This window comes from Muntiacus reevesi, chromosome 20, assembly GCF_963930625.1.
Source record: "Muntiacus reevesi chromosome 20, mMunRee1.1, whole genome shotgun sequence".
Taxonomy (NCBI): Eukaryota; Metazoa; Chordata; class Mammalia; order Artiodactyla; family Cervidae; genus Muntiacus; species Muntiacus reevesi.
Window position 1 is genome coordinate 48348504 of NC_089268.1, and position 27037 is coordinate 48375540.

At 47.2% G+C, this 27037-nt stretch overlaps 1 protein-coding gene across 2 annotated transcripts in view; it reads right to left on the bottom strand.

The window, feature by feature from the left end:
- Nucleotides 1-26779, bottom strand: part of RREB1 (ras responsive element binding protein 1) — a 160958-nt gene extending 134179 nt beyond the window's left edge. The window contains exon 1 of one of the 2 annotated variants that reach the window (XM_065912281.1): nt 26654-26779. The gene's annotated coding sequence lies outside the window, so the exon portion shown is untranslated. Of the gene's footprint in view, nt 1-25741; nt 25761-26653 lie in introns of those variants that run through there. The other variant, XM_065912282.1, reaches the window with a different exon arrangement.
- Between the last annotated feature and the right edge of the window lie 258 nt (nt 26780-27037).

Here is a 27037-nt window from a genome sequence, read left to right on the forward strand (position 1 = left end):
CCCGCATCCCACAACTAAGACCTGGCAAAGCCAAATAAAAAGCAACAACAATAATAAAAATAATAAAAAGCAGCAGGAGGAGCGGGGTATCTTTGTAAAACTCAAAACTGTGTCAGCAGTGAGTTAGCCTTCTGATGAAAGCACACCCCCTAGCAAACTGATCAAAGAAAGTGCCTCTGCTCCTGCCCACAGGCTTGGAAGAAAGATCTTCAAGGAATCCCAGCCCACTCCAAGCTGCTTCCTCTAGGACGGAGCTAACAGCAGCCCTCTTCACAGGCCTCTTACGTGCAGTTGCCCAAAGAGACACAGGGCTTAGCTAGAATGGAGGGGAGCGGGGGCTCAGAGCTTTACCCCAGGCAATGGAAGGGTAAGGAGCCTTCTCCTCCTGCCTGTTCCATCACACAGAAACACAGAATCGGGGTGCAGCCCTGCACACCATCAAACACCCACATTACCTACCATTCTCCCAAACTACCATGAGACACCAGCCCACTCCCATTAGGAGGCCTGGGACCTAAACACCAGAAGACAACAACAGTCAGTAAGCATGTGAAGAAAATGAAACCCTTGTGCACTGCTGGTGGGCATGTAAAATAGAACAACCTCTATGGAAAACAGTATGGCAGTTCCTCAAAACATTAAAAATAGAATTACCCTATGATCCAGCAATTCCACTTCTGCATCTATACCCCAAAGAATTGAAAGCAGGATCTCAAACATATTTGGACACCCGTTATTCACAACAGCTAAAAAGTGTTCGCAGATGATGAATGGAGAAACCGAGTGGGGTCTACACAGCGGAGTGTCACTCAGTCTTAAAAAGGAATGAAGAACTGACACAGGCTGCAGCTTGGATGAATCTTGAGAATATTACGCTGAGTGAAATAAGTCAGACGCAGAAGGACAAATCCTGAATGATTCGATTTGCAGTACATCCCTGGAGTGTCAAATCTACAGAGATGGAAAGAAGAATGGGGGCTACCAGGGGTTGATGGAGACAGACGATGAGTGAGTGTTTGATGGAGACAGACTTTGAGGTGGGGGAGACGAGAAAGTTCTGGAAATGGATGGTGATGATGGTTGCACAACCGTGTGAAAATACTTAATTCCAGTAAACCGCACACTTAAAAAATGCTAAAGTAGTAAATTGTATGTAATGTCTGTTTTATCTATAACAGGCCACTGCCACACGAATGCTAAAGGCACCAGTCCCTACCGCGGATCTTTTACGCGAAGATGCAGATGGCTTCTGGGGACAGCCCCGTGAAACAGCACACACCTGTGGACACGAGACAGACGCAGGCAGGCCAGGTGACCACGGGCAGGCTCACACTCGCGTCTGAGGCCCCGCAAGGGGACAGCACCGGAAGCAGAGCACTCGCAACATAAAACTGCAGAGCAGTTTCCTTATCACCATCTCCGCAACTCAGAATTTTTTTTTCACAAAAGTCGTTTACCAAGGGGCAAAGTTCTCAGCCCACGGAACTCCCAGGGCTGGGCTCCCCCGCTGCTGGCAGAGTCCTTCCATGTCCCGCAGAGCTTCCTGGGGGCTGGGAGGAGGGCCCCTGGGTGGGGCAGCAGACGATGCCCCTGCACCATACCTGAGGGGCTGAAATGAGGCCGGTCAAGAGGTCTGGTCTGGGGACTTGCTTCAGCTGCCCAGGTTCAGGGACTATTTTGAGAATTTCATTTAGCTAGAGTCAAACACGGCAATTTGTAACTTGCCTAATTTAAGTCACCTGTCTCCAAGCCGGGGTCCCATTCAGCTCCTCCTGCATTGTTGGCTGGACAAAGATCTAAGCACATTTTTCTTTCTAAAACCCGGTCCAGTGGCTCTCTGAGGCTGTCTTCAGTCTTCTAAAGACTCTCTGGCCACCTACTGGATTTTTTCAGCACGAGGGCTGGGCGGAAAAAGAGCAGCTTGTTGCCCTTGTTCAAAGGAAAGCAAGAAGAGATCCAGACTAGAGGCTGGTGAGACTTCACCATCAAGTACCCAGGGGGATTTGCAAGAGAATAGCTCAGACACAGCCCTATGCCCTCCTCTCAAGGAAAAAGCCAATTATTCCTCCTACCTCAAGAGTTGAGCAAGAGTGTGGCACCTAAGAGCTCTTGTGACATCTTTATCCTGGGCACCAGGAGGCGAAAAGAAAAGTGACAAAAATTCAAGTCCCTTGGCTGCTTTTTTTTTTCCCTAAGTTACCAGGAGGAAGGAGGTTTAAATGGCTTGTCAGTTTTTACACATATAAAACACGATTATCAGCTACTTTCACTTTCTCACAAACAGCTCTAGTCTTCTAAATGAGTCCTGCATAAGGCGTTTAGCGTAAACCAAAGTCTTGATTAATAAAGAGACGTTGAAAAAAAAACACCCTCCCCGCCCCCCCCTTCGTTTTTTAAACAGGAGGATTCTGTCAGATGTGGTCCTTGAGATCAGAGAGCAGAGTTAGGAGAAAAAAAAATCGAAGTGACGACTCATTCAGGAAGAACACACCGAAAGTGAAAGATTCATTCATGAGTTTCTAGCTCTCAGACCGTGTCTCAGAAGAGAAGGAGGTTCACGGTGGAGGCTGAGAAAGGCTGGGCCGTGTGGGAAGCAGTGGGGTCGCCGGGCTGTGCTGGGAACTGCTGAGCTGTTTCAGCCAGCGTGGTCACAGTTGTGCAGAACAGAGTCCCCAAATGACAACTTCTCAAAGCCACATCGGAGCTGGGGAGGTGCTGGTCGTTGGAGACCGTTTCCCCCTCCGCCTGGCACTCATCCTGGCAGGTGGTACCGCTTGGGGGGCGGTGCAGGAGGAGGAGGCGGCCTGGAGAGCTGGTTTCAGACACATCCAGCCCCGTGGGGAGGACCAGGGGCCTGGCAGCTCTGGTTCACACATGTACGCCCAGCACTCACAGCCCCCAGGCACACAGGAGGAGACGGGTCAGAGAGTGACTGGCTGGAGGTCCAAAGCTACAGGAAGCTGGGGCTTGCCTTCAGGCCGCCCACCCCGGTTCCCAGGGCTGAGTATTCTCACTTCTTGAAATCTGAAAGCCCTCCCGGGGACTCAGAGCCGCCGGAAGGCACTAGACAGGCCCACACAGGCATGCAGGGCCCCCAGCAGCCAAGCGTCACCAGGAGGTGGGGCCCGGATGCAGATTCCCCGGGGGTCTGAGGGCAGAGGCAGAGGAAGGTCAGGCAGAGAGAAAGCAGCTCAGGGCCTGCAGGCTGGGGTGCAGACACCCACAGACGCTCCTCCTGGTGCCCCTCTGCCTCGAGCCTCCCTGAGCATTGCCCCTGCTCTGTTCCATTTGCCCAGCTGCTGAGGATGAGCCCCTAGACAGGCTCGCCTTAGCTTGGCAGCTGCAAGGCTGACTGTAGTGAGCTGTCCCGAGCCACAGCAGCTTGCCCTAGAAACAGGTCTGGATTGTGAAGCTGGATACGAAAGGAAATGACCGTGTCCTGAGCGCTGACTCCATCTTGAGCCATGTGGTCTGCCTACAGGATCACACTTAACCTTCGCCACACTCCCCGAGGCAGATATCGGCCCCCATCTTGCAGAAGGGAGGGTTAGTGGGATTGGATCTCCCAGGATCAGAGTGAGCCTGTCTGGCTCCAAAGTCCTGCGTTATCACCTGTTCCTGAAGGTGGCTCAGAGGGTAAAGAATCTGCCTGAAAAGCTAGAGACCCAGGTTCAACCCCTGGTTCGGGAAGATCCCCTGGAGAAGGGAATGGCAACCCACCCCAGTATTCTTCCCTGGAGAATTCCATGAACAGAAGAGACTAGCATTGGGGTCACAAAGAGTCGGACATAACACTTTCCCGAAATCATCCCAGCGGGGTCCCTCTGACTGGTTTGGCCTCTACTTGAAACACGGATTCAGACTCTCTTCAAAGAGGCTGAAGTTAAAGCCGACCAACAAACTGAACTTCGTCTGCTTTGTTCAGACAACTCTGAGCTGCCCTGGTCTGCTGAAGGCCTGCCCTGCCCGCGTGCCTCGCCTTAAGGATGGGAAGTGAGAGGGCCACGAAATGCCAGGTGTTGCCAGGGAGAAGCCGGCTGAAAACACCCGCAGCTGTGAAGACCCATCTGGAATGGCTCTTCCTGCTTTCCCCAAAGGCAAACCAAGACATCAGGAAAGCTGAGGAAGGGCGCTCCCTGATGCAGACCACGGTGGAGGGCCTTCCCTGGGGTGTCCGGTGGCCTCTCTGCTCCCAGTGCAGAGGAAGATCCCACATGGTACATGGCGTGGCCAAAAGGGGAAAAAAAAACAGGGTGGAAAGAGTTACCAGCAGGCTGGAGGACCGCTGCTCTCAACACACAGGTCCTGTTTTCCTGCTGCACCACGAGTGCGTGGAGCTCCGCCAAGATAACAGGACAAAGGTTAAGGACGGCTGATAAGCTGAGCCAGAGGTGGAGGCTGAGAGGCTACGAACTTGCAAAGCTAGGAGGGGCAGCCCCAGGAAAGGAGAGGAACGTGAGCGGTCCAGACATCACTTGCACAGCGAGGGGGCTCCGCCGGCCAGCTGAGTGAAGCAAGTCATTTTCCAAGAGAGGAAACCACCCAGGAAACAGGTCGAGATGCACGTTTTGACTTCAGACAAGTGATCAGCATGTTCCCCACGCATGGCCTACCGTGGCCGGCCACCCCTGCAGGCTTCGTGGGCTGCACAGATAGTGGCTGTTTCAAACAACAGGGCGATGAGAACGTGGTGAAAATGCAGCTCAAAAATCTGTCCAGCCAGGGCCCCGATTCCATTCGGAATTGAAGACTCTCTGTGGGTGGGGATGCCAAGGTGCTCCTCTTTTAGAAGAGACATATTTCTAGCTCCCAAGGTCTCTGAGAGAGTCCAGAATCGGGCACAGGTTTTTAGACTGTGGAAATGGCAACCTGCTCCAGTGTTATGGGAAATCCCACGAAATGAGAAGCCTGGCGGGCTACAGTCCATGCGGCTGCAAAGAATCAGACACGACTGAGCGACTAAGCGTGCTGGAGGGGTTGATACACGAAGCAGTCACAACACTGGGCTCTGACCACAGGTCACAAGGCTTCCTGGCTGTTGGTGGAGAGAGTTCTCTGGGGGAGGTGAGGGGATACATCACATAACTCAGGGTCTCCGGGACCTACATGGCACCTGCCACGAAAACCGAAATGGCTGTGAATCCGAAAGTGTGCCGGGCCCCTAGATGAGGCTCAGCACACCTCTCAGGGTCCCAGTCAAGCCATTTACAGGCCCCAGGAGGTCCCCTCCAGCTAAAATCTATGCCCGCAAAGAGAGAAGTGATTTGAAATAGTAACTGGCTGTGCAGAAAGATGGTACAAGGAAAGCGGCCTTGCTGCGGTTATTTCAGAGGTGTCTAGTACCCTCTGGGTGGGCTCGGCTGGTTGATGAGGTTCCACACTGTCCAAACTCCCACTGTAGATGATGTCAGTCCCTTGCGCCTGGCTGCCTCTGCAGTAGAAGATTCCCAGCCTGGATGTGAAGCCTTCCTCACCACTGCCATCTGCATCAGTACGAGAACATGGTCCACAGATGCCCTTCAAGAGAGCAGCAAGGCCAGGCTCTACCTCCAGTGTGGATTGGGGGAGAGAGAAAGGGAAGAGATACTCTTTCCTTAAAAGAGAAAGACTACTTAAAGGGAAGGTGCTACAAAAAGGCACAAACTCTGCTTCTATCTCTTATCAACTGACAGTGTAGGCAAAGGATCTAAACCCTCTGAGTTTCACTGTCTGAACTTATAAAGACATACGATGACATGTGACATGTAAGACTGCGAGGCCTGGGCTTCCCTGGTGATTCAGGGCGAAAGAATCCTCCTGCCAATGCAGGAGACACGGGTTTGATTCCTGGTTCAGGAAGATCCCACGTGCTGCAGAGCAACTAAGCCCGCGTCCCACAGCTGCTGAGCCTGTGCTCGAGAGCCCGGGACTCACAAGTACTGAGCCCATGCACTGCAACTGCTGAAGCCCGCGTGTTCTAGAGTCTGCTCTGCAACGAGAGACGCCTCTGCCATGAGAAACCTGCGCACGGCAACTGGAGAGTAGCCCCTGCGCGCCGCAACTAGAGAAAAGCCCGGGCAGCAATGAAGACTCAGCACAGCCTAAATAAGTAAGTAAAGTTACTATAAAGAAAAGACTGCGAGACCCACCGCTTTACTAGTGATGACGAGAAAACGCCGTATTTGCTGCTACTATTAAGGCTGGTTTTATTCGAAAAATACCTGAATTTCAAATTTCGAAACTAAAACCCACTGCTCATCATTTGCCTCTGTGTATATGCCCTCACTTGGCTGACAGAATCTGTCAGATACTGTGTAATATAATGACAAGGGTTCGTATTTGCAGTGTGTGTATGTGTATGTGTGTGGAAAATGTAATTTCCCAATGGGGGGAAATGCAAACTCAACCTTTCCAAAACTGCTCTCTTGGACTGACCCCCAAGCCTGCTCCTCGGTGGTGAGGAACTACAGCTTTTCCAGTGAAGCACATTTCGCCTCCCCTCAAAGCCGAGTCCTGCAGGCCCAGCCTGACGGTCTCTCAGATTACAGCTCACACCAAGAAAGCCCATTTCACTTCGGTTTCTCCTAACCCTCTCTTCCCGGGCACGTCCTAAAGACTCTTCAGAGTCTTCTTTAGAAGAGAGATCGAAAATTCTTCTTGCCCCGTCCAGCCCAAGCATCGAATTCTCATGTACCAGGCTCTGCTGCTTGGCAGCTTTGGAAACTTCACAAGTGAACTGAGCTGGTTATGCGTAACCAGCCTGTATGATTTTCATCGCATCATTGTAATAAACTGGAAAATAGAATTTCATTAGTTTATGGTCATTTATAAAACTGCTTTTACTAAATTAGATGCTGGCTTTGGGCCACGTGTGTACGGAGAGGCAGAGGCTGAGACAGCATTATAGAGCAGATCTTCTGATCAGTTACAGGGCATCGCACCATGTTATATCACAGTCTCCTTGCGAAGACCCACAGAAGGAAGGTGTTGGTACCAAGGGAAAAATCGAGTTTCTCCTGCACAACTGGGTTGCTTTCACATCACAGGGACCCTCTGGGTCTTACTGTCAATCATGTCCCCCATCTGCTTTGAGCACTCAGAAGCCCGAAGCCAGCTCTGGGGCCCACATCTAGCAAATGGCCTGGATTTCACACCATCATCTTGGGAATCAACCGCATCCCAAGCTTCAGTTCACATCTCTCCTTTAACCCCAGTTCACCTCTGTATTTATTTTTCTTATATTCTTTTCTTTAAAATATGTTTTAATTTTTTCCTTCCTTCTTTATTTTTACCACCTTCCTGATTTTTAAATACTGTTGTACTATGCATATTTTTATGACTCCCTTCTCAGAATGAAGGGCTTCCCTGGTGGCTCAGATGTTAAAGCATCTGCCTGCAATTCTGGAGACCCGGGTTTGATCCCTGGGTCGGGAAGATCCCCTGGAGAAGAGAACGGCTACCCGCTCCAGCATTCTTGCCTGGAGCGTCCCATGGACAGAGGAGCCCGGAGGGCTACAGTCCATGGGGTTGCAAAGAGTGAGACACAGCTCAGTGACTGAGCTTTTTCGGAATGAAGCAAGGTATATGTGAGTTTGCTCTTGTTCAGTTACTCAGTTGTGTCCGACTCTTTGCGACCCCATGGACGGCAGCACTCCAGGCTTCCCTGTCCTTCACCATCTCCCAGAGCTTGCTCAAACTCATGTCCATTGAGTCAGTGATGCCATCCAACCATCTCGTCCTCTGTCGTCCCCTTCTCCTGCCTTCAATCTTTCCTGGCATTAGGGTCTTTTCTAATGAGTCAGCTCTTTGCATCAGGTGGCCAAAGTATTGGAGCTTCAGTTTTAGCATCAACCCTTCCAATGAATATTCAGGATTTCTTTCTTTTAGGACTGACTGACTTGATCTACTTGCAGTCCAAGGGACTCTCAAGAGTCTTCTCCAACATTTATGAATAAGTAGCGATAAACTGGGTGGAACCTATTCAAACCAAGTTTCTCCTTGAAGACACTGAGCCAAAATCAGCCGCAGTCATTTGTTGTCAATGGTCTATGTTGTCTACTACATTTCCAAACACACGCGAGTAGTTACATAACATTACATGCTTCCAGCTACCCACTTTGAGGGTGTTGGTTTGCAGAGGCTCTCCTGGGATTAGAATAAAGGAAGAACTCTGGGTGAGCAACATATGTTATCTTTACTCCCCACAAACACCTATGAAAAGCTACTGCCAGGTGAGAAAACTAAGGTGCAAAAAGGTCCCATAATTTGCCCAAGATGACACAGAGGGTAAAGATGACACCAGATTAGAAGCCAGGCCTGTGGTACCCAACGGCTCTTGGGGGTGGGTTCATCTGGTGACAATCCAGGGAGCTGTCCCTTGATGCTGCGTTTACTCGTCTTTTTTAAAGAAAATTTTATTTTTAGAAATGTATTTTATTTTAAAAATTTCCTTGACGTATAGTTGATTTACAATGTGTTAATTTCTGCTGTCTAGTAAAGTGAGTCAGTTACACATATATCTGTTCTTTTTCATGTTCTTTTCCTTTATGGTTTATCAACGGATATTGAATATAGTTAGTTCCCTGGGCTATGCAGCAGGACCTTGCTTATCTGTGTGCACCATTCTGTGGGCATGTTACACTTCAACAAGATGCTGAAGGAGTAAAGAAAAAGAAATGTTGAAGAGTAAAGACAAAGGCCCTGGGCTCTTCTGTATGTCAGTGTGAAGTCAGGGTGACGACGACGATGCGGCAGAATTTGCATGGAGGAGAGCAGCGCACAAAGCCTGGAGTCACAGGCCTGGGCCCTGATGTTACAGCCTTCACTGGTCCCCACTGGTGGGGTCATTTTTAATGAATGAAACAGCGAACTTAATGAACGGGTTCTTTCTTAGGTCTCCCCCACTCACAGGCCCGTTCTCCAAGGACACCGGGTCAGAGGGAGGCGTAAGTTACAGCCCACACTTGTATGTCTGAGGCCTCGATCATAAGGTCAGGGCCTAGAAGATTAAAAAATAATAAAGACGTTCACAACGCCATAGTATCTTTTTGTTAGCTTTTCTTCTTTTCCATTGAAAACCTGTATAAGCAAATGGAATATCCATAAGGAGATTGTCCACTTTGCTGGGTTTGGACCTCTCCAGCAGGCCTGGTGATATTTCAGAAGAGTCTCTCCCATCATCCACCCACCAGGCTCCTCTGTCCATGGGATTCTCCAGGCAAGAAGACTGCAGTGGGTTGCCATTTCCTTCTCCAGGGGATGTTCCCGACCCAGGGATTGAACCCGAATCTCCGGCATTGCAGGCAGACTACCGCTGAGCCACCCAGGAAAGCCATCATATGATCAGAAACAAAATAATTTTATCGGTAGCCTAGATAATACATAATAAGGAAGGTAAGCCTGCCTTTCAAAAGAAAGCCCTGCCATATGAATCATTTTGAAGCTGAAATTCTTAGGGCTTATTCATAACATGATTCAGCTTGATGAGAGCAGTGCTGGCATAAAATGGGATCAAAGAGGCAGAAGGAAGGTACTGTGCCGGGTACAGGGAACTAGGTTCCAGACTTGCCACTAGCGAGTTACCTGGAGCGAGTCTCTCAATGCATAAGGTTTTTCCTTCCCTTTTCAGCAAGAGGGAGAAATCGAGCTGGATGTTTTCATGACCAAATGCTCTACGATCCTAAAGAGGTTCAAAAATAATCATACTGAACTCCCACGCGCATATGGCACAGTACCAGACACTGAACATCCCTCAGGAAAATTAAGGAGCCCTCTCAGGACACAGACAGCCGCCCCATCTCTGCACAGTGGTGAACACATGGTGTACTTGTGGGCAAAGCTAGGCTGATCATTCAAAGACCAGTTCTGGGGGACTTCCCTGGTGGTCCAGTGGTTAAGAATCTGCCTTGTAATACAGGGAACGTGAGTTCAGTCCCTAGTCCGGGAACTAAGATCCCACCTACTTCGGAGCTACTGAGCCTGCACTCCACAGCTAGAGAGTCCATGCACTGCAAAAACTATCCCACAAGTCGCAATTAAGACCCGATGCAGCCGATACATAAATAAAAAATATTCAACAAAACAAAACCAGTTCCGGGCCTCCTCCAGCCCCTAGACATCCCTCAGTCTTGTTACAAACCTGGCCATCATATGAGCTCTGAAGGATTCTTACCTGGCCCAAGGGCCGGCAGGGACAACAGAACCAGGGAACAAAGTGGGGAGGCCAGGGGAATGCTGAATGACATTATAAGCCATTGAGAAGATCTCTCTCAAACTCAGAGTGATCTGAGTGGCTGGGCTGAGTGGGTCACTATCAGATGGATAGCAATTGTCCTCTAGAAAACAGAAAATCCTGTTTGAGGGTAGAGTCAAAAGCAGAACACACAGTCACTCAAGGCTGGGTTCTGGAGAGACACAGGCACTGTCTTCCTATCACAGCCTAGGCTGTGTGACCACGGGTGAGTTTCTTTACGTCTCCAAGTCTGCTCAATCAGTGGTCAGCTGAAGCCGATGCAGAGGATTCTTCTGAGGGATACGTGAAAATTACCTGTAAACACTTAGCACAGGTAACAGCTTAATGGACAGAAGCCCCTCTATTCCACCGCACCACCCTCTCCTCTGTCCTCGGGCATCTGCTAGGAAGTCACCGGTCCATCTTACACACTGTACTTCCCGGTATGTGCCTGCCTTTTCCCAATCCCTTCCTCAAGCTGTGGGGACTCTAAATGCTCTGCAAGGACTTGCTAAACAAATGAATAATTCATAAGGCACAGGACACAATACAAGGGCACACTTCTGATCCAACTGGACCCTCTGGGTCCATTTCTGTTAGAGTCTGGCTTATTTTATAATAAAGAAAGGGCAGGGTTTTACTTTGAGGATCCACAGTGACAATTCCCCATCCGACGTTTGCTGTGTGCTATGCTCAGTCGTGTCTGACTCTTTGCGACCCCACGGACTGTAGCCCGCCAGGCTCCTCTGTCCATGGAATTTCCCAGGCAAGAATACTGGAGTGGGTTGCCATTTCCTTCTCCAGGGGATCTTCCTGACCCAGGGATCGAACACATGTCTCTTGCATCTACCTGCATTGGCAGGTAGATTCTTTAACCACTGTGCCACCGGGGAAACCCTTCAGATGTTTGAGCAATTTATTTAACCTCTCCACGCCTCCATTTCCTCTTCTGTAAAATGGGGCTAATAAGAGTAATTTACACATAGGCTTAAACATCAAGTGCCTGACACAAGGAACCTAAGAGGTTTTACTACCCTGTATTAAGTCTTTCTGAAACTGTCCATTAAACAGTAGGTGATCAATGAAAATCTGCACCCACCAAGCCATCAGCGCTATTACCAGGTCCCATACCATCTGCCTGTTAGAACCACCAGAGAGTGATTTAAAATATGCAAATCCCTGCCTCCTCCTCCTTCCTTTGGTCTAGGTCAGGCACAGGAAATCTGCATCTTCAGTAAACACCCGAGTGAGTCCCAGAAGACAATCACTGAATCAACAGACACCGCCTGGAACGCGCTAGAGAAACTGGATCAGATGCTGGGTGATTCCCCTCTCCCTCCAAGAGACGGAGTTATGGTTTGGGTAAAAACCATTAAGAACACATTGGTTTTCTCATTGGTTTCACTTTGAGTTTCTGCCTCCTGTGACGCAAAGTGAAATCATACAGAGTTTGGGGCTTCACCTCCCACGTGGGGCAGATCTACCCATGTGACCAGCAGGCTGAGAACTGAAACCAGAGGCAGGCAAGTTGAAGGGAACCTGTGTGAATATATATAAATATATTTACATACATACATATGTATACACATGCAAATATATATATATATGCAAACATATATATATGTTTTGCCGTTGTTTAGTCACTAAGCAGCCTCTGACTCTTTTGTGACCCCATGGACTGCAGCCCGCCAGGCTCCTCCGTCCATGGGATTTCCCCAGGCAAGAATACTGGAGTAGGTTGCCATTTCCTTCTCCAGGGGATCTTCCCAACCCAAGGATGGAACGAACCCACGGCTTCTGTATTGGCAGGCGGATCCTTTACCATTGAGTGTATATAGATATATATAGATGTATATATATTTTCTCTTTTCTTTTTTAAAAAAATTATAACTCCTCAGAGATGTGTGTGACACGTGACCAACGGCAAAAGAACGACGTGAGTTTTCATCCCGAGAACTGGTCCTTACAGGATGTGAGTCGAGTTGTGAAGCTGTGACTCCAATCCCAAAGGGTGTGGCATCTTTAGGACAGAATTTAGGGGAAAGGAAGAGCACTGGAAATAAAACCCACAAGGGTCTCAGGCACATGATCAAGATGGAACTAGAATGATTTCAAAAACTGAAAAGAAGTAACAAAACTGAAAGCAGCCTGACACATAAGACAGAATGAACCAGCTTCCCAGAATTTTCACAGAGGTTTCAAAAACAGATGTCAGTGGGATACAACACCTTAAAATTATGCAAAATGGGAAAATGTTCAATCCCATGAAAACAAGGGTGATGGGCAGTCACCCAGACGGAAGAGTCCACATTTCTTGTCCGTTCCAAGCAGTATCTTATGCAGCACGAACACTTCATAATTCTTCATCAGAGAAAACCATAATCAGCTCACAAAGCATACTAAAAAACACAACAATATTGTACACCCCAGAAAGAACTTCTAAAATGCCATTTACAATAGCATCAAGATGCTTAAGTTTCCTAGGAATATTATTACACATATTTCTATACATCATGTGTGTAAGTAGCAACATATTTGATGTATTTTTATACTTTTCTTAGTTTCTTAACTAGGGATGGAACCCAGACCTTCTGCATTGGTATTGTGTGTGTTTTATATACTTTTTTGTTTTTTTGGCCACACCACTTGACACGTGGATTCTTAGCTTCTTAACCAGGGATGTAACCTATGCCTCCTGCACTGGAAGAGCAGAATTTTAACCACTGGACCACCAGGGAAGTCCTATATATGGTTTTATACAGAATATTCTAAAACTTTCTTGGGACATTCAAAATGATATAAATAAGCATGTTTGGAAATCAGTGCTCACATACTTATGTAACATGTACTTACTACATGCCAGACAGTATTCTAAGCACCTTCCACATATTATATGCAACATGTTTAATCGTTCAGTCCTCTCGATCACCCTGTAGGCAGGTACTGTTAGGGTCCCTAATTTACAAATAAGGAAACTAAGTTTTTCAGGGCCTTGGGGCCAGTGAAAAGTGGGGTCAGGGTCTGAACCCAGGAAGCTGAATGCCATTCTTGATTTATTTTTATTTTCTGTTATTTTGGGCACCCTTCTTTAAAGACTACACGCCGTCTTTTGATGTGGTGGACTCGCTATTGTAAACATGTCAAGCCCACAGATTCAGTGCAGTCCTAATAATAACTCCACCAGGTTCTGCGAGGGAACCTGTTCTGTTTCTAAAATTTATATGGAAGGGCAAAAAGCCACGAACACCAAGACATGCTTCATGGGAGCCCATGGCCTTCCGGGCATCAGGATCCAGTGGGAGGCTGTGATTCCTGAGCGGGGGCGACAAGAGACCTGTGCGTGGAGCAGAGGACACGAGGCTGAGGGCAGTGGCTGGTGCTGTTCCCGGCTATGTGCACACACAGACACACAAACCGCAACGGCACAGACATCCCTTAGGACAAAAGATGGCGCGTTCACAAAACTCACTTGCAGACTCGCAGATGATTAAATTACAACAGAATCACATGTAAAAGGCATAACTCTAAAGAATACAGAATAGCTTCATAAACCTGGGATAGGGAAGAATTTTTTAAACAAGATACAAAAGTTATCGATCATAAGGGAAAAGAGGGAGAAATCAAATAATACTGAAATTAAGAGTTTGTGGGCTTCCTTGGTGGCTCAGTGGTAAAGAACCTGACTGCCAATGCAGGAGACACAGGTTTGATCCCTGGTCTGGGAAGGGCCCACATGCTGCGGAGTGACTAAGGCCGTGTGCCAAAAGAGAAGCCACCACGATGAAAAGCCTGCGCATCACAACTGGAGAGTAGTCCCTGCAACAACGAAGACCCAGAACAACCCAAAACAAATAATTTTTTTTTTTAATTAAGAGTTTGTGAGCAGCCAAAGGAGGAAGTAAAAAGACAAGTCAAAGTAGGAGAAGTTATTTGCAACACCTATAATCGAATACAGACTCATTCTATATGAGTAGAATATATAAAGAAAGTCTATATACTAAACAGAAAATATAAAGGAAGTTTACAGATTAGGAAGAAAAAGACAACCCATAGAAAAATGGGAAAATACTTAAGGAAAAGGGTATCAAAATGGCCAATATAAGCCTTACTATAAATCAGGGGAAAACAAAACCAGAATAATGCACCGTTTCATATTTGCCAGGCTGGCAGACATGACAAAGTCTGACAACTTGGTATCAGAACTTGGTTTCTGGTGAGTGTGTGGAGCAGTAAGAGCCCCATTCACTGTGAGAAGGAGAACAAACTGAACCAAACACTTTGGAACACAGGTTAGAATTACAGTGAAGTTAAAAAATATCAAATACATTTAAATACAATTAAAAACACAAATACCCTGAAACCCAACAAATCCACCTCCCACACCACATGCATCCCAGAAAAACTTATGCACAACTGTACTAGGAAATGGCAACCCACTCCAATATCCCAAGGACAGAGGAGCCTGGCAGGCTACAGTCCATGGGTCACAAAGAGTTGGACACGAATCAGGGACTAAACAACAATAAATAGGGTGTATATATATATATATGAATGTCCTTGACAGCCTTTGTGGTAAGAGTCAAAGGCTGGAAACAGTTCAGATGTCCATCAGCGGGACAGCAACCCTGAACAATGACAGTGAATGAACCACAGGTACAGGCGGCAACGTGGTTAAATCCTGAGATTATATCATTGATGAAAACAAACAAGTAGAGTGTAACGCACACCTAACACTTGCAAAATGAAATGATGTCATTTAAGGGTAACTACACAGCTGTAAACTTTCTATGGCTAGAAGAGGGACGTGGTTTTAAAACAGAGGACATTCCAAGGCCTGATTTCTTAAATCAGGACGGTGGTTGGTACATGTCCACTTGCTAATTAAAACATATACAGCTATAATTTTTTATACCCCTGTGCGTATATGCTCTATTTTGTAACTTCTATCTTCTTAAGAAGGTACCTATGTTCTGAATAGGAAAAGAGGCCTGCTTTTTTAAAAGAAGAGCACATCACAAGCAAACTTTCAAATATCAAAAATATATTTCAAAAGATAATCCATTAAAGATGTAAGACTGCTCAATAATAAGGAATCCTAAATAAAAGTAACATTAGCTCACTAAAGTTCGATTATACTACCATTTTTATAAAAGTCACAAGATGGAAGGCTGATAATTAATGTGGATGCTGGATGATACGACGCACTGGAGGAATTACTATTGAAATAATTAGAAAAGAGGGAACAAATGCAGAGCAAATACCTGATGATGGTTTAGGCACATTTTAAAGGCAAGCTGTAACATTTAAATATGCAAAACTAATCTTTTTAATGATTCTTTTGTATTTCTTCATCTTCTGCCTTTAAAAAAAAGAAAATTCAGAGCCTTTACCCAAACTGCAGATTTTCCACTCTGACTGAAACTAAGCACAGAACTCAGTAGATGGTACCAGTTACTTCCCCAAATGTCTAAGCTCACAGTCTAATAGCAACTAGATTTCTGCTCAGTTGAAGTTTTCTGAGAATGGTTCTGCCTTTGTTTTTACTAGCAGGCCACTTAAATCCTACCCACTTGTTTAGCTGCAAGGATTGAAACAAAATGTTTGCTGGCAAAACAAACACACTGGTTTTAAAATTCTCCACTTGGGCTGCTGGGTAAAACACTTGTTTACTGACACAAATGTTTTATTTGGAAAACGCCTGCCACTGTGGACACTTTCCAAGAAAAGCACCAGGATGTGCTAGGATGGTGATGTCACGCCCTTGACAGAAGTTGGTGTTTCAGGGTAACTGCACAGAGTTTACTTTCAGAGAAGAGAACAACAATAGGACAACCAACCTTTCTTTTTTTTTCTTTCTTAAATCAACCCCCGAGGCCTGAAACACTCTTACTAGGTCAAGAAATAGGCCAGTTCAATCCCCACGCCTCAAAGCTAATCTTTTCATACAATCAACTTAGTTTTATAAGTGACGTAGTAAAAATAATTGTTATCATCATCATTATTATTATTTTAGAGCTAAGCCTCTCCCTTTCGATTCATTCATTCTAGACCTTCTGGCTCCCCTATGTGACATAGCATGAAAAACTATCTCTATCTCTTAATAAGATACACTAGAACCCTAAAACGCCATTATGAACCACAAAATAGGATTGAGCAGAGGCAAGTCTAACTTGAAAACCATCCAAAGAGATCTACTTTCTTATGTACCAAAAGAAAACAACCAACCCCAAAGACAGTCTCGGGACCCTGTGGTTAGTTTCACATGGAGGCTCTGGTAAACACATTACATTTGACCAAATAAGACTCACACCCCCCGCCCCCACCCAAGAAAGCTTAGGAATTATCATTGACACTTTCCTGCCAAGGTTAGGCACTAAGAAATAAAATAGATCATTGCTATAGTTCCTAATAATGGTCTCCAAACTTATAAAAAATACATCTTCCATCTTTAAAAGACACTTTGCATATATCCAAGCGTATGTATATTTTAATTTATAAACTATATACTACTATTAGGCATTATAAAATGTATATAAAAATGGACGATGCAGAGGCCTTGATAGGTATTTCTCTACAGGAAACATACGCTCGACCAACAGGCACATGAAAAGATGCTTAGTCATCAGGGAACTGGAAATCAAAGCCACAATACACCACCTCAGATCCACTGGGGTGTTTATAATAAAAAAACGGAAAATAATGGGACTTCCCTGGTAGTCCAGTATCTAAGACTCCGAGCTCCCAGCGCAAGGGGCCTGGGTTTGACCCCTGGTCAGGGAACTAGACCCCTCATGCTGCAAGTAATGGTCCGGCATGCTGCAACTAAGATCGAAGATCCCGAGTGATGCTACCAAGATCCGGAGCAGCCAAATAAATAAATTAATTAAAATGCATTTTTTTTTTTTTTTTAAAAAAAGGGAAATAACAAAAGCTGGGGAAAATGTGGAGAAACTGGAACCCTCATATGTTGTTATTGGGGGACATACAATGGTGCTGCCACGGTGGGAAACAGCTTGGTAGTTTTCCAAAAGGTTAAACATGGAGCTACCACATGGCCCAGCAATTCCACTCTTACACATACGCATACATACACACACACACACACATATATACCCAAAAGAACTGAGCATGAGGACTCCAGTGGACACTTTGATAACCATGTCCATAGCAGCATTATTCAGACTAGCCAATGTGGAAGCATTGGCTTCCATCCACGGTCCAAATGTCCGTCCACTGACGAACAGATGAACACAATGTGGTATATGCAGACAATGGGGTATTTTTCAGCCAGGAAGAGAAATGAAGGCGTGGCGCACGATACAGCACAGATGAACTCTGAAAACTTTATGCCAAATGAAAATAAGCCAGACCCCCAAAGGACATTTATCGTATGACCCCACTCGTATGAAATATCTAGAATAGGCAGATATGAGACAGAAAGTGGATTAGAGGCTAAAGGTGGACGTGGGGAGTTATTGCATAACGAGAGCAGGGTGTCTGTTTGGAGTGATGAAAAATGTTGGAAACAGCCCATGGTGTCGGTTGCACAACGCTGTGTCTGTAAGTAATGCCACTGAATCGTACACTTAAGAAGGATCATGGTAGCAAATTTTATATCTTTTTTTACCACAATGTTAACAAATGGGGGAGAAAAGGACAAGCTAAAAATATATTAAGAACTGAGGTTCTATTATTTTCTTCTCAAATTCCAGTGGGTTGATCAGATGTGAGGGCAGAGCCAGAGCAAGAATTAGTGAACTGAACACAGGATAGAGGGGATACCAGGGAGAGAATATATGGGAAAGCCTGCAACTCAGAAAGAATCATATTTTTAATCCCAAAGGAAAGAGGACCCCGTTCTAAAGCCTTTCCATAGAACTAAACTGCAGACCACCTGTGAGCGCTCATCGCCCTCGCCCCACACACCTGGGCACCGAGTCACTGCAAAAACACCAGGAAAACCCTCTTCACTTCTCCTGCAAAGCATCCACTGGAACCTAGCTCACTGGGTGCTGAGGTTCTGCACTGCAAAACAGACTCTGCTTTTTCCATCGCTTTATCGTCTCAGGTGAGACCCAAGTCCAGTGCAAAATACTCCTTCTCAAAGCTGGTTTTCAAAGTCATTTTCATAATTCCACCCCCCACCCCCCCACCCCACTTCAGGCTCAAGAGGATCAATCATGGGGGAAAGTGACAGGAAATAATAAAAAGATTAACAGCTCGACATCAAGAAGGAACTCCACCGCCTATGCTGGACATGTCAAATACGAGGCTGGCCGGCAACCAAGGTAATCAAAAGGAAAACACACACAAGTTTGAGGGCTAGGCTGACATTTCAGGAGGCTGAAGGCCCTGCTCAACTCAGAAGTGACAAAGCAAAGGGCACAGCGATGGAACAATACAGTTCTGTCCTAACACACAGCGAGGAGCTGTCCCGCATCCACCGTTGCAGGGTTTCAGCATGAGGCAGGCACCTGCCGATGGCTGGATTATTTACTTAAAAGCTGGAGTATTTTTCTAGTAAAATGCAAGAACTCAGCTTTCAAAGAAAACTCAGAATTGAGATATGCTAGACTCCCAGGACCATCTGAACTTTTATTTTCTGTAGATTAATGATGGAGCGACATGAATTAACAGCCTCTTTCCTTTGGCAAATCACTCGAAACCTGTGGCTTCAGAGACAAACATCTTCTTCAACTGCAATACGAAATCAGTAACTCATACCTTCAAGTCACTTGAGTGACATTATTATTATCATCGACTGTTACTACCTGAATAATAACTCTATGACTCCCAACGTAATCCTTAGACAGCTCTCATCTGAAAACTGTGTTTCTATACCATTAGAGCACAAAATAATTAAGCATCTATATAAAGATTGCTTCTAAACCAAATTGAGTAAATCACAGGGGAGGCGGGCAGGCACGGGCGCAGGATTGTAAATATGTAGGTATCCACACAAAAGAAGCCATCTTCCGAGTGCTTGGGGAAACCAGGCCTTTGCTTGTTGCTGCTACCACAGGAAAACCTACCACTGCTAATTCAGTCCCACCATGAAAACTTGACTTTTAACAGATGAGTCCTCCAAACCCAGAGAACTATAGGAGGATTCTTGGTTAAAAGCATTCCATTTTGGTTCCAATACTGATATTGTTTCAAAACTCTCTTCTCAAGGCCCTCCAGCTTGCTATATTAAAAAAAAAAAAAAAAAAAAGTCGCCAAGCTGGTTTTAACACATCTTCTCAGGACTGATAAGCAAAAGTTTACTAAAGCAGTTCTGAATGAGAAACTCGGAGCCATTCTCTAAGTTTTCTCAAATTCAGCAGCACTTTCTAAACGGAAGGCTGTTAAACAAGTCCTACATTTCCAAGGCTGGAAATGAAAGCATCTCTCCTTTGCTAAAACATGAACCCATAGCTTCTTTGGAACTGCAGCTGACATCCTGTTGGACCGAGCAGCTTCAAACCTGTTTTGTGGGTATTATGAATGAGTGCAAACAGTAAGGGGGTGTGAAAATAAATTTTCTAATGGAAAAAAAAGAAACTTGAACTGTTACTAGATTGGGGTTGACTAAGACCTTCAATGAACAGCAGTAATATTTCCAATCTTCCTTGCAAACCTCTCTTATTTAACATTACAAATTTCACTTAACCATGTGATCACTGACATGCTCAAACATTTAGAGGTTCTTATCATTAAGAAGTTTTTTGGTGGTTGATACCCATATTTTCATAAATAGTAATAAGATACAGGTCACTCGGAAAACTAGGATAACAGCAGCAAATATTACCCACCCCTCGTGTGAATCAAGAGAGTGCGAAACATGTACGAAACTCTATACATGCCAGAGGACAGGGCAAAGTTTGGAGACTCTAGGACACTGTGTAAATTATCATTAGATTCTGTATTGATCGGCGCTCTTTCTCTCATTCTACACTTGGAGCTGTAAGGAAAATTTAAAATCGGTGTATCAAGATGCTAGCCCTGTTTCTGGCTTCTTAAGGAAATCTCAAGTAGGAAACTGCCATTTCCCCCTGCACTCTAACTTCACAATCAGCTGCTGAATAGGATGCTTTCAGGCAAGCTCATCCCGCAGAAGGACTGCCTGTCTGCCTGTCACCTCTCTCCTCTTACCCGGATGCTCTAAGGGCCTGCATTGTACACCATCCTCTCTCAGTTTCCTGGGTACCCTGGGCTTCATTTTTCTGACATTTTTAGAACACTCCCTTATATTCTAAATGACAATCCAGACCTAGGTTATATTGCATAACGATGTGAGTATACTTAACAGTAACTAAACGGCACACTTAGAAATGCTGACGAAGGACTTCTCTGGTGGTCCAGGGGCTGGGAGTCTGCTTGCCAATTCAGGGGACACGGGTTCGATCCCTGGTCCCAGAGGACCCCACATGCCACTGGGCAACTAAGCCTGTGCTCCACAGCTACCGAAGCCCACAAGCCCTAGAGCGGTGCTCTGCAAGAGAAATCCCCGCGATGAGAAGCTTGCCCGTTGCAACCAGAGAGGAGTCCCCGCTTGCTGCAACTACAGAAACTCTGAGAGCAGCAGTGAAGACTTAGCGTAGCCCAAAATAAATAAATTAGAAATATAGCTAGTTGAAGCTCTGTACGTGGAGGGAAGTGTGGAGGGGACACTGCCCACCCCCGCCCCCCAAGTCTCCACCATCAGTTTTCATTATTAGTGCCTGCCTGCTAGTCCACTAGACACAAAACAATATGGACGTGAGAACTTCTCTTTATAGCTTTTAAACAAGAAAAATAAACAGCAAACGACAACTTGCACCCAGATAATCAGCACCTGATTACTCGAAAGTGACAAAGTGCTGCTGCTCAAAAGAGCAGACACTGGTTTTTTGTGACAATAAAACAACGAGATGGGCTTCTCTGATGGCTCAGCGGTAAAGAATCCACCTGCCAGTGCAGGAGACTTGGGTTCGATTCCTGGGTCGGGAAGATCCCCCGGAGAAGGAAATGGCAACCCACTCCAGCGTTCTTGCCTGGAGAATCCCATGGACAGAGGGGCCTGGTGGGCTACAGTCTGTGGGGTCGCAGAAGAGCCGAATACAACTGAGCACACATGCACGCAAAGATATGTAGACAGACAGGTACTCCTTGAAAAAAGTGTTAACGGTCATCACCTGTTAGAAGTCCAACCCTGAATTTCAGACTATCCATTTTGTGCTAGATTGCTTCTCTCTAAACTCTGGCCTGGTGTTGAGAGCCCACAGCTTGCCTCACCTTACCTCTGACTACCCAGCTCCCCTGAAGAGGCCCAGCCAAATGGCTGCTCTCGAGAATATTGCCAAACACCACACCCCAGGTCTGTGTATCCAGAGGCACAGGAAGTGATCTGCCCGGGGCCCAGTTTATTGCTTCATCTCAACACACTTTGATGGACGGAGTGTGAGTCAGCCCCATACACAGCGCATCACCCCCAACCTCCTTCCTACATAGCAGGACAGAGTTCTTCTGACACACCCATCCAGGCTTCCAGACCCCTGCTAAATTTGGAAAGCAGCAGGTCCTGTAGATATCAACAACCTCCAGTATTGTCTATCAATGGTCGTCTACCAGATACCAAAGCACAAGAACAGGTTGAAACCAACCCATGAAAAGGAAGAACTCCTGCTCTCCCGGAGAGAGACAGGAGGCCCTGCGGAGGTCTCAGGCTGAAGAACACCCCAGCCCCGGTTCCCCAAGACGAGTCCACATCAGAGTGGCCTGTGGCCCCTGCAGAAAACGCAGCCCGCCCAGGAGATTCTGACTGGGTGCCTGTGAGGAAAGACCCTGATGCTGGGAAAGATTGAAGGCAGGAGGAGAAGGGGACAACAGAGGATGAGAATGATGGCATCACCACCTTGATGGACATGAGTCTGAGGAAGCTCCGGAAGTTGGTGATGAACAGGGAGGCCTGGTGTGCTGCAGTCCATGGGGTCACAAAGAGTTGGACACGACCTAGCGACTGAACTGAACTGGGCTGGGACCCCTGAATCTGTTGAGCCGGGTTTGGGAGCTGCTGGGTAAGGCACCTGGGTTACAACAATGCTAATTCAGTAGACTGGCTCTAACTAAAGCCTTAGGAATGACTACATTCTTGTGCTTCACAAGGAAGAAGAATTTTTGGGGGTCTGCATGGCTTGTAGGATTTTAGTTCCCCCAGGGATTGAACTTGTTTGTGCCCCTAACAGAGTCCTAACCACTGGACCACCCAGGAATTCCCAGGAGAATTTTGAAATGTATACATATGTATGTGCGTATATATTGGGTTGGCAAAAAAGTTCATTTGGGTTTTTCCATAAAGAGGGCATGTGCAAACCTGAATGAACTTTTTGGCCAACTCAATATACATAGTAAGTTCTAACGGTGAATGTTCCCTAAAACGTGTCCTTTGCCACCAAGTTCAAATTCAGGACCAATAATCACCTACTTTTATGTAGATGACTCACACCTCTACTTTGCTGAGACCCATCCACCCTGCCTAAGTCACCTAACCCAGCTGCCAATCACGGCCTCGAATTCCACTTCTGAAATCAGCCCTTCAATTACCTGAAACACTGGCTTCCTGTTCCAATTTCTGTTGATAGTACCACCTGCCAAGGCATCTAGATTTAAATCCTTGGTCATCTTGAATGCTTCAAGTTCACATCCAAACACTACAAAATACTGTCACTGCTCCTTTTACCATGACTAACAAAGTACCGCCCTTACCACCTGGCCCACAGGAAACAATTGTTCCCCAGGCCCTCCCACCCCCGTGGCACTAGACCCTCATGGTCCCTAAACTCCCACTGCAGCCGAACTCACAAGATTAACCTTCCCCCAGGGATAACTTTGACCATGTATTTCCCTTGCTCAAAATCCTATTATAATTCCCCACTACCTGCAGATACAGTCCTAACACCAAACCTGGCCCAGGCATTCAAAGGCCTTAACCTAACGTAGCATATTGGGGTTTCTCTGGTGGCTCAGACAGTAAAGAATCTTCCCACAATGTGAGAGATCCACGTTTGATCCCTGGGTCAGGAACATCCCCTGGAGAAGGGAATGGCAACCCACTCCAGCATTCTTGCTTGGAGAATCCCATGGACAGAGGAACCTGGCAAGCTACAATCCATGGGGTCACAAAGAGTCTAACATGACTGAGGAACTAACAATACTAACCTATCATTCAAGTGACAATTTCATATTCCGTCAACCTCCAGCAGCAAAGCTAATCTAGTCAAATTCCCCCAATGTACCCTGCAACCTCCTGCCCCGGGCTTTATCTCCCTTCTCCCACTAGGAATGCCTTTCTCTCTCTAGCTATAAAAATCGTACACATCCTGAAAGGCCCAAGTTCAAGTTCTACCCACTCCCTTGGGAGCACTTCCTGATGGCTGCCACCTCACAGCGACCCTCCCAGGGCACACCCAGCACCCTGCCACATCTGAGCCTCTGCTAAGTAAGGGTGTGTCCGCTCCTTTTCACCTTCCCTCTCACCCTCTGCTCTCTGCCCCTCCCTGGCACTTAACCACTGACTTCTCATTGACAGTCAGTTGTACACTAGCTGCCTGGCGCATCTCCCTGAAAATGAGCAAACCCTCATTCTTATGAAGAAGCGAGACTGGTTCACTGCTAACATGTAGAGAATAAACAGAAGGAAAAAAATTTAAAGTCTCTCATTATTGCACTTCTCAACTCACTTTAACTTTCAGCTGTGAATCTGTCATCTCTTCTTACCCCTATAGGCACATAATTTTTTACTGGTGTTTTAATTTAATCCCTAAATAGTTCAACTTCTTATATTTGTCATCTAGCTGTCACCCCTAATAGGACATATTAGACTTGAGTGCTTTTAGGAACATGGATATGCCTCTCTGCAATCTCCACAGGCCTTAAATTAACATGGTTCTAGACAAAGTAGGTAGCTAAAATGTTTAAAGCATATGTTCATTGAAAAAAAAAATTTTGCGGGTACATTTGCTACAAATACATTGTCCAAAATAATCTATGTAAAAATCTGCTTACACATAGGCAACTTCTTGAAAAGTGGCCCCCCAAATTACTTAACAAATATCTTAAATATCCAAGACACAATATTGAGGGCTGTATTGTTACTCCTTTCTTAACTGATATTTATTCATTAATTCAACTTGCTTTATAAACCTGAGTTATATCTAAAATGAAGATCACCCCATACAGAAATGTTTAATGAATGCAGAAGAAATTGAAGGGTGGGGAAAAGGGATGGGAGAAAAGAGGAAGTTGGCTACTTCAGTTTCTACTTAAAATTTCAATTTAGTTCCATAGCAACAATGCCGGTTTGCACCAAGATTTGAAAGTCTCATTATCGCACACAGAAGGAAATCATGCTAACAGGGTGACAAAATCGAAGATCATGTTTTTTCAAGTTTCCAGAACGCAAGACTACTTAGCATATGGAATTGGTTCCTTTCCAGCTGTTCTACAATTGAGGAAAACATCATAAGTGAAAATAAAGACTTTCGTCTTTGGAATTGAAGATCCTCCACCTAGAGAGCAATGGAAAAAATCCAGTCTATCACCCCAGAGCAAACCACCTATTATTATCTTAATCCCATTTTACTGATGAGAAAACTCAGCGAAGTTAAAAAAAAAGAAAAGAAAAATAGAGTAGGGATGGTTAGATCTCCATACGTTTTCACCACAAAATAACCTCTTTTATACATAAATGTATGATTCAATTTTATAGAAATTCAACTGATCAGTTTTTGCTTCCTATGAATAAGGACTCTTTAATGCAAACTGCATCTCAAATTTTAGGTTTCTTTATCACGAGTTGCCTGGGAAACAGAAATTTACACTGGTTGCTAAGTCAACTTTTCAGATAGCCCTTAAGATCTGTTTAAAGGGTAACACACCCCTTTGGGCTTCTGGATAAACCTCCAGCAGGTTGCTGGGCGTCATGGCTCTTTGGGCTCTGCTTCAGCCCTACCCTGCTCTCTGTAATTGAGGTCCCCGGGACAAAACCAGCAGAAGGGAAAAAACGCAACAACTCCCTGGAAGGGTGCTCAAGAAGACCTTGGGCTGCAAACTCCACAAAGCTAAGCCTCACCTCTGCAGTCTCATCGTTTACTATTATTTCTTCTTGACTCTGCTTGTGTTACCAGCATGCAAAGAGCATCACTTTAAAATCTGGGTGCTCCGTCCCCTGATCACATGCTTGGGGTGTGAGGAGCCCCTGAGCTCCGGAGGAAACTTAACTGGAATGCTCTCACTTCTTCTGCTTTGAGGAGTTTTAATAAAGGCCTTTTCATGTTTGTTTCTCAGGCCTTCCCCAGATACAAAACTGTCAGTGTCCCCTGCGCCTTCCAAGTCTAAGATATTAACTTCAAACCTTTGTAGCAACTAAGTGAGCGTTTGTTAAGAACTTGGGTGAATTTATGGCAGCCCGGGCCTGTGTTTGGGAGACTGCAAACTCGAACGCAAAAACGCTCAATTTATGTTCTCTTGAGAGGGTAAAACCACAAACATGAAGCAGGGCAAAGAACCCACCATCCTCTCCAGCTTTCCTTCCACGTCTTGGTTCAGCAGTAAGAAAAGTGAGTCCACTCCCTCGGGCAAGTGCAGCCTCCCCACGGTCAGGCTCACCTAAAACATCCACTGCATCATCGCATCCAAGCCAAACTCGGTTACTGAGGCAACCGGATTTTTCTTCCCCCAGGGTCAGAGGGAAGCACACCCCTCGGGATGCCCTGGTAACCGTCCACCGGTAATGCCGGGGAACCACAACGGCGAAAGACTCGCTTTCCAAGGCTGGCGCGGCCCGCATGGGGGGGGGGGGTGCGTGGGGGTGCGCAGCGTCCAGTTACATTCCTGACCCACTTTCTCATCCCTCCCTCCCCACCCCTCCTCCTCCCGGGCAGGCCGCGAGGGCACCGGCGGCGCGGCGGAGAGCCACCCGCGAGCAGCAATCCCTAGGCCGCCGGCGGCGGGGGGCACCCACAGTCGGGCTCTGCAAGGGGCCGGGAGGAAGAGGAAAGGGGGGAGGGGGGGAGGGGGCCCGCCTCCCCCCGCACCCCACCCCCACCCCGGCTTCCCCTGCGCGGCCCCTCCCCCGTCACGTGGGCGCCAGAGCACCTGTTGGCGACCTCAGCCCCTAGCGGAGCCCCTCCCGCCGGCCCGGGCAACCCCCTACCTCCCCGCATCCCCACCCCCTGCGGGAAGGGATGGGAACGCTGCCCGCTTCTCGCTCCGCCAAACCCGCTTCGCCCCGGGAGGGCGCCGGGGGCCGGTGGGAGACCCCTGCCCAGCGGCTCAGCTTTGCAAAGTGCAAAAGAGCGCTGGCCCGGCGCAGCGATCTGCAGGAGGGGCTGCTGCCCGCCCCCGCCCCCCCACGTGCCCCCCTCTCCCGGGCGGAGCGGCGAGGTGGGGTGCCCCCGCCCGCAGCCCGACTCCGCTGGAAACCTGGGCTCCGCGCGGGCGCGGGGAGGGGGTGCTGTGAGTCCGGGCCGGGGCGGCGGGGGCGAGGGCAGGTGGCGGGTGGTGACGGGTGGGGTGTGCGTTCCGGGCCGCCGAGTCCAGGAAGGGGGCGGGAAGCTGCCGTCTCAGCTGCAACTTCTGAGCCTGCGAAGCGACTCAGCAACTCTGCGCGCGCCGCGCCCCTCCCCCGCGCCGCCGGCCGGGCTGGGGGCTGCGCGGCGCCCTGGGCCCCCGCGCCCGGCCCCGCGGGGCGCAGGTCGGGGTGCGGACGAGCGGCCCGGGGCCGGCCTGGGCTGCCAGAGGGGCCCGGCCGCCCCGGGGGTGAGACGGGGGGCACCGCCGGGTGCCTGCGCACGCCCCCCGCCACCG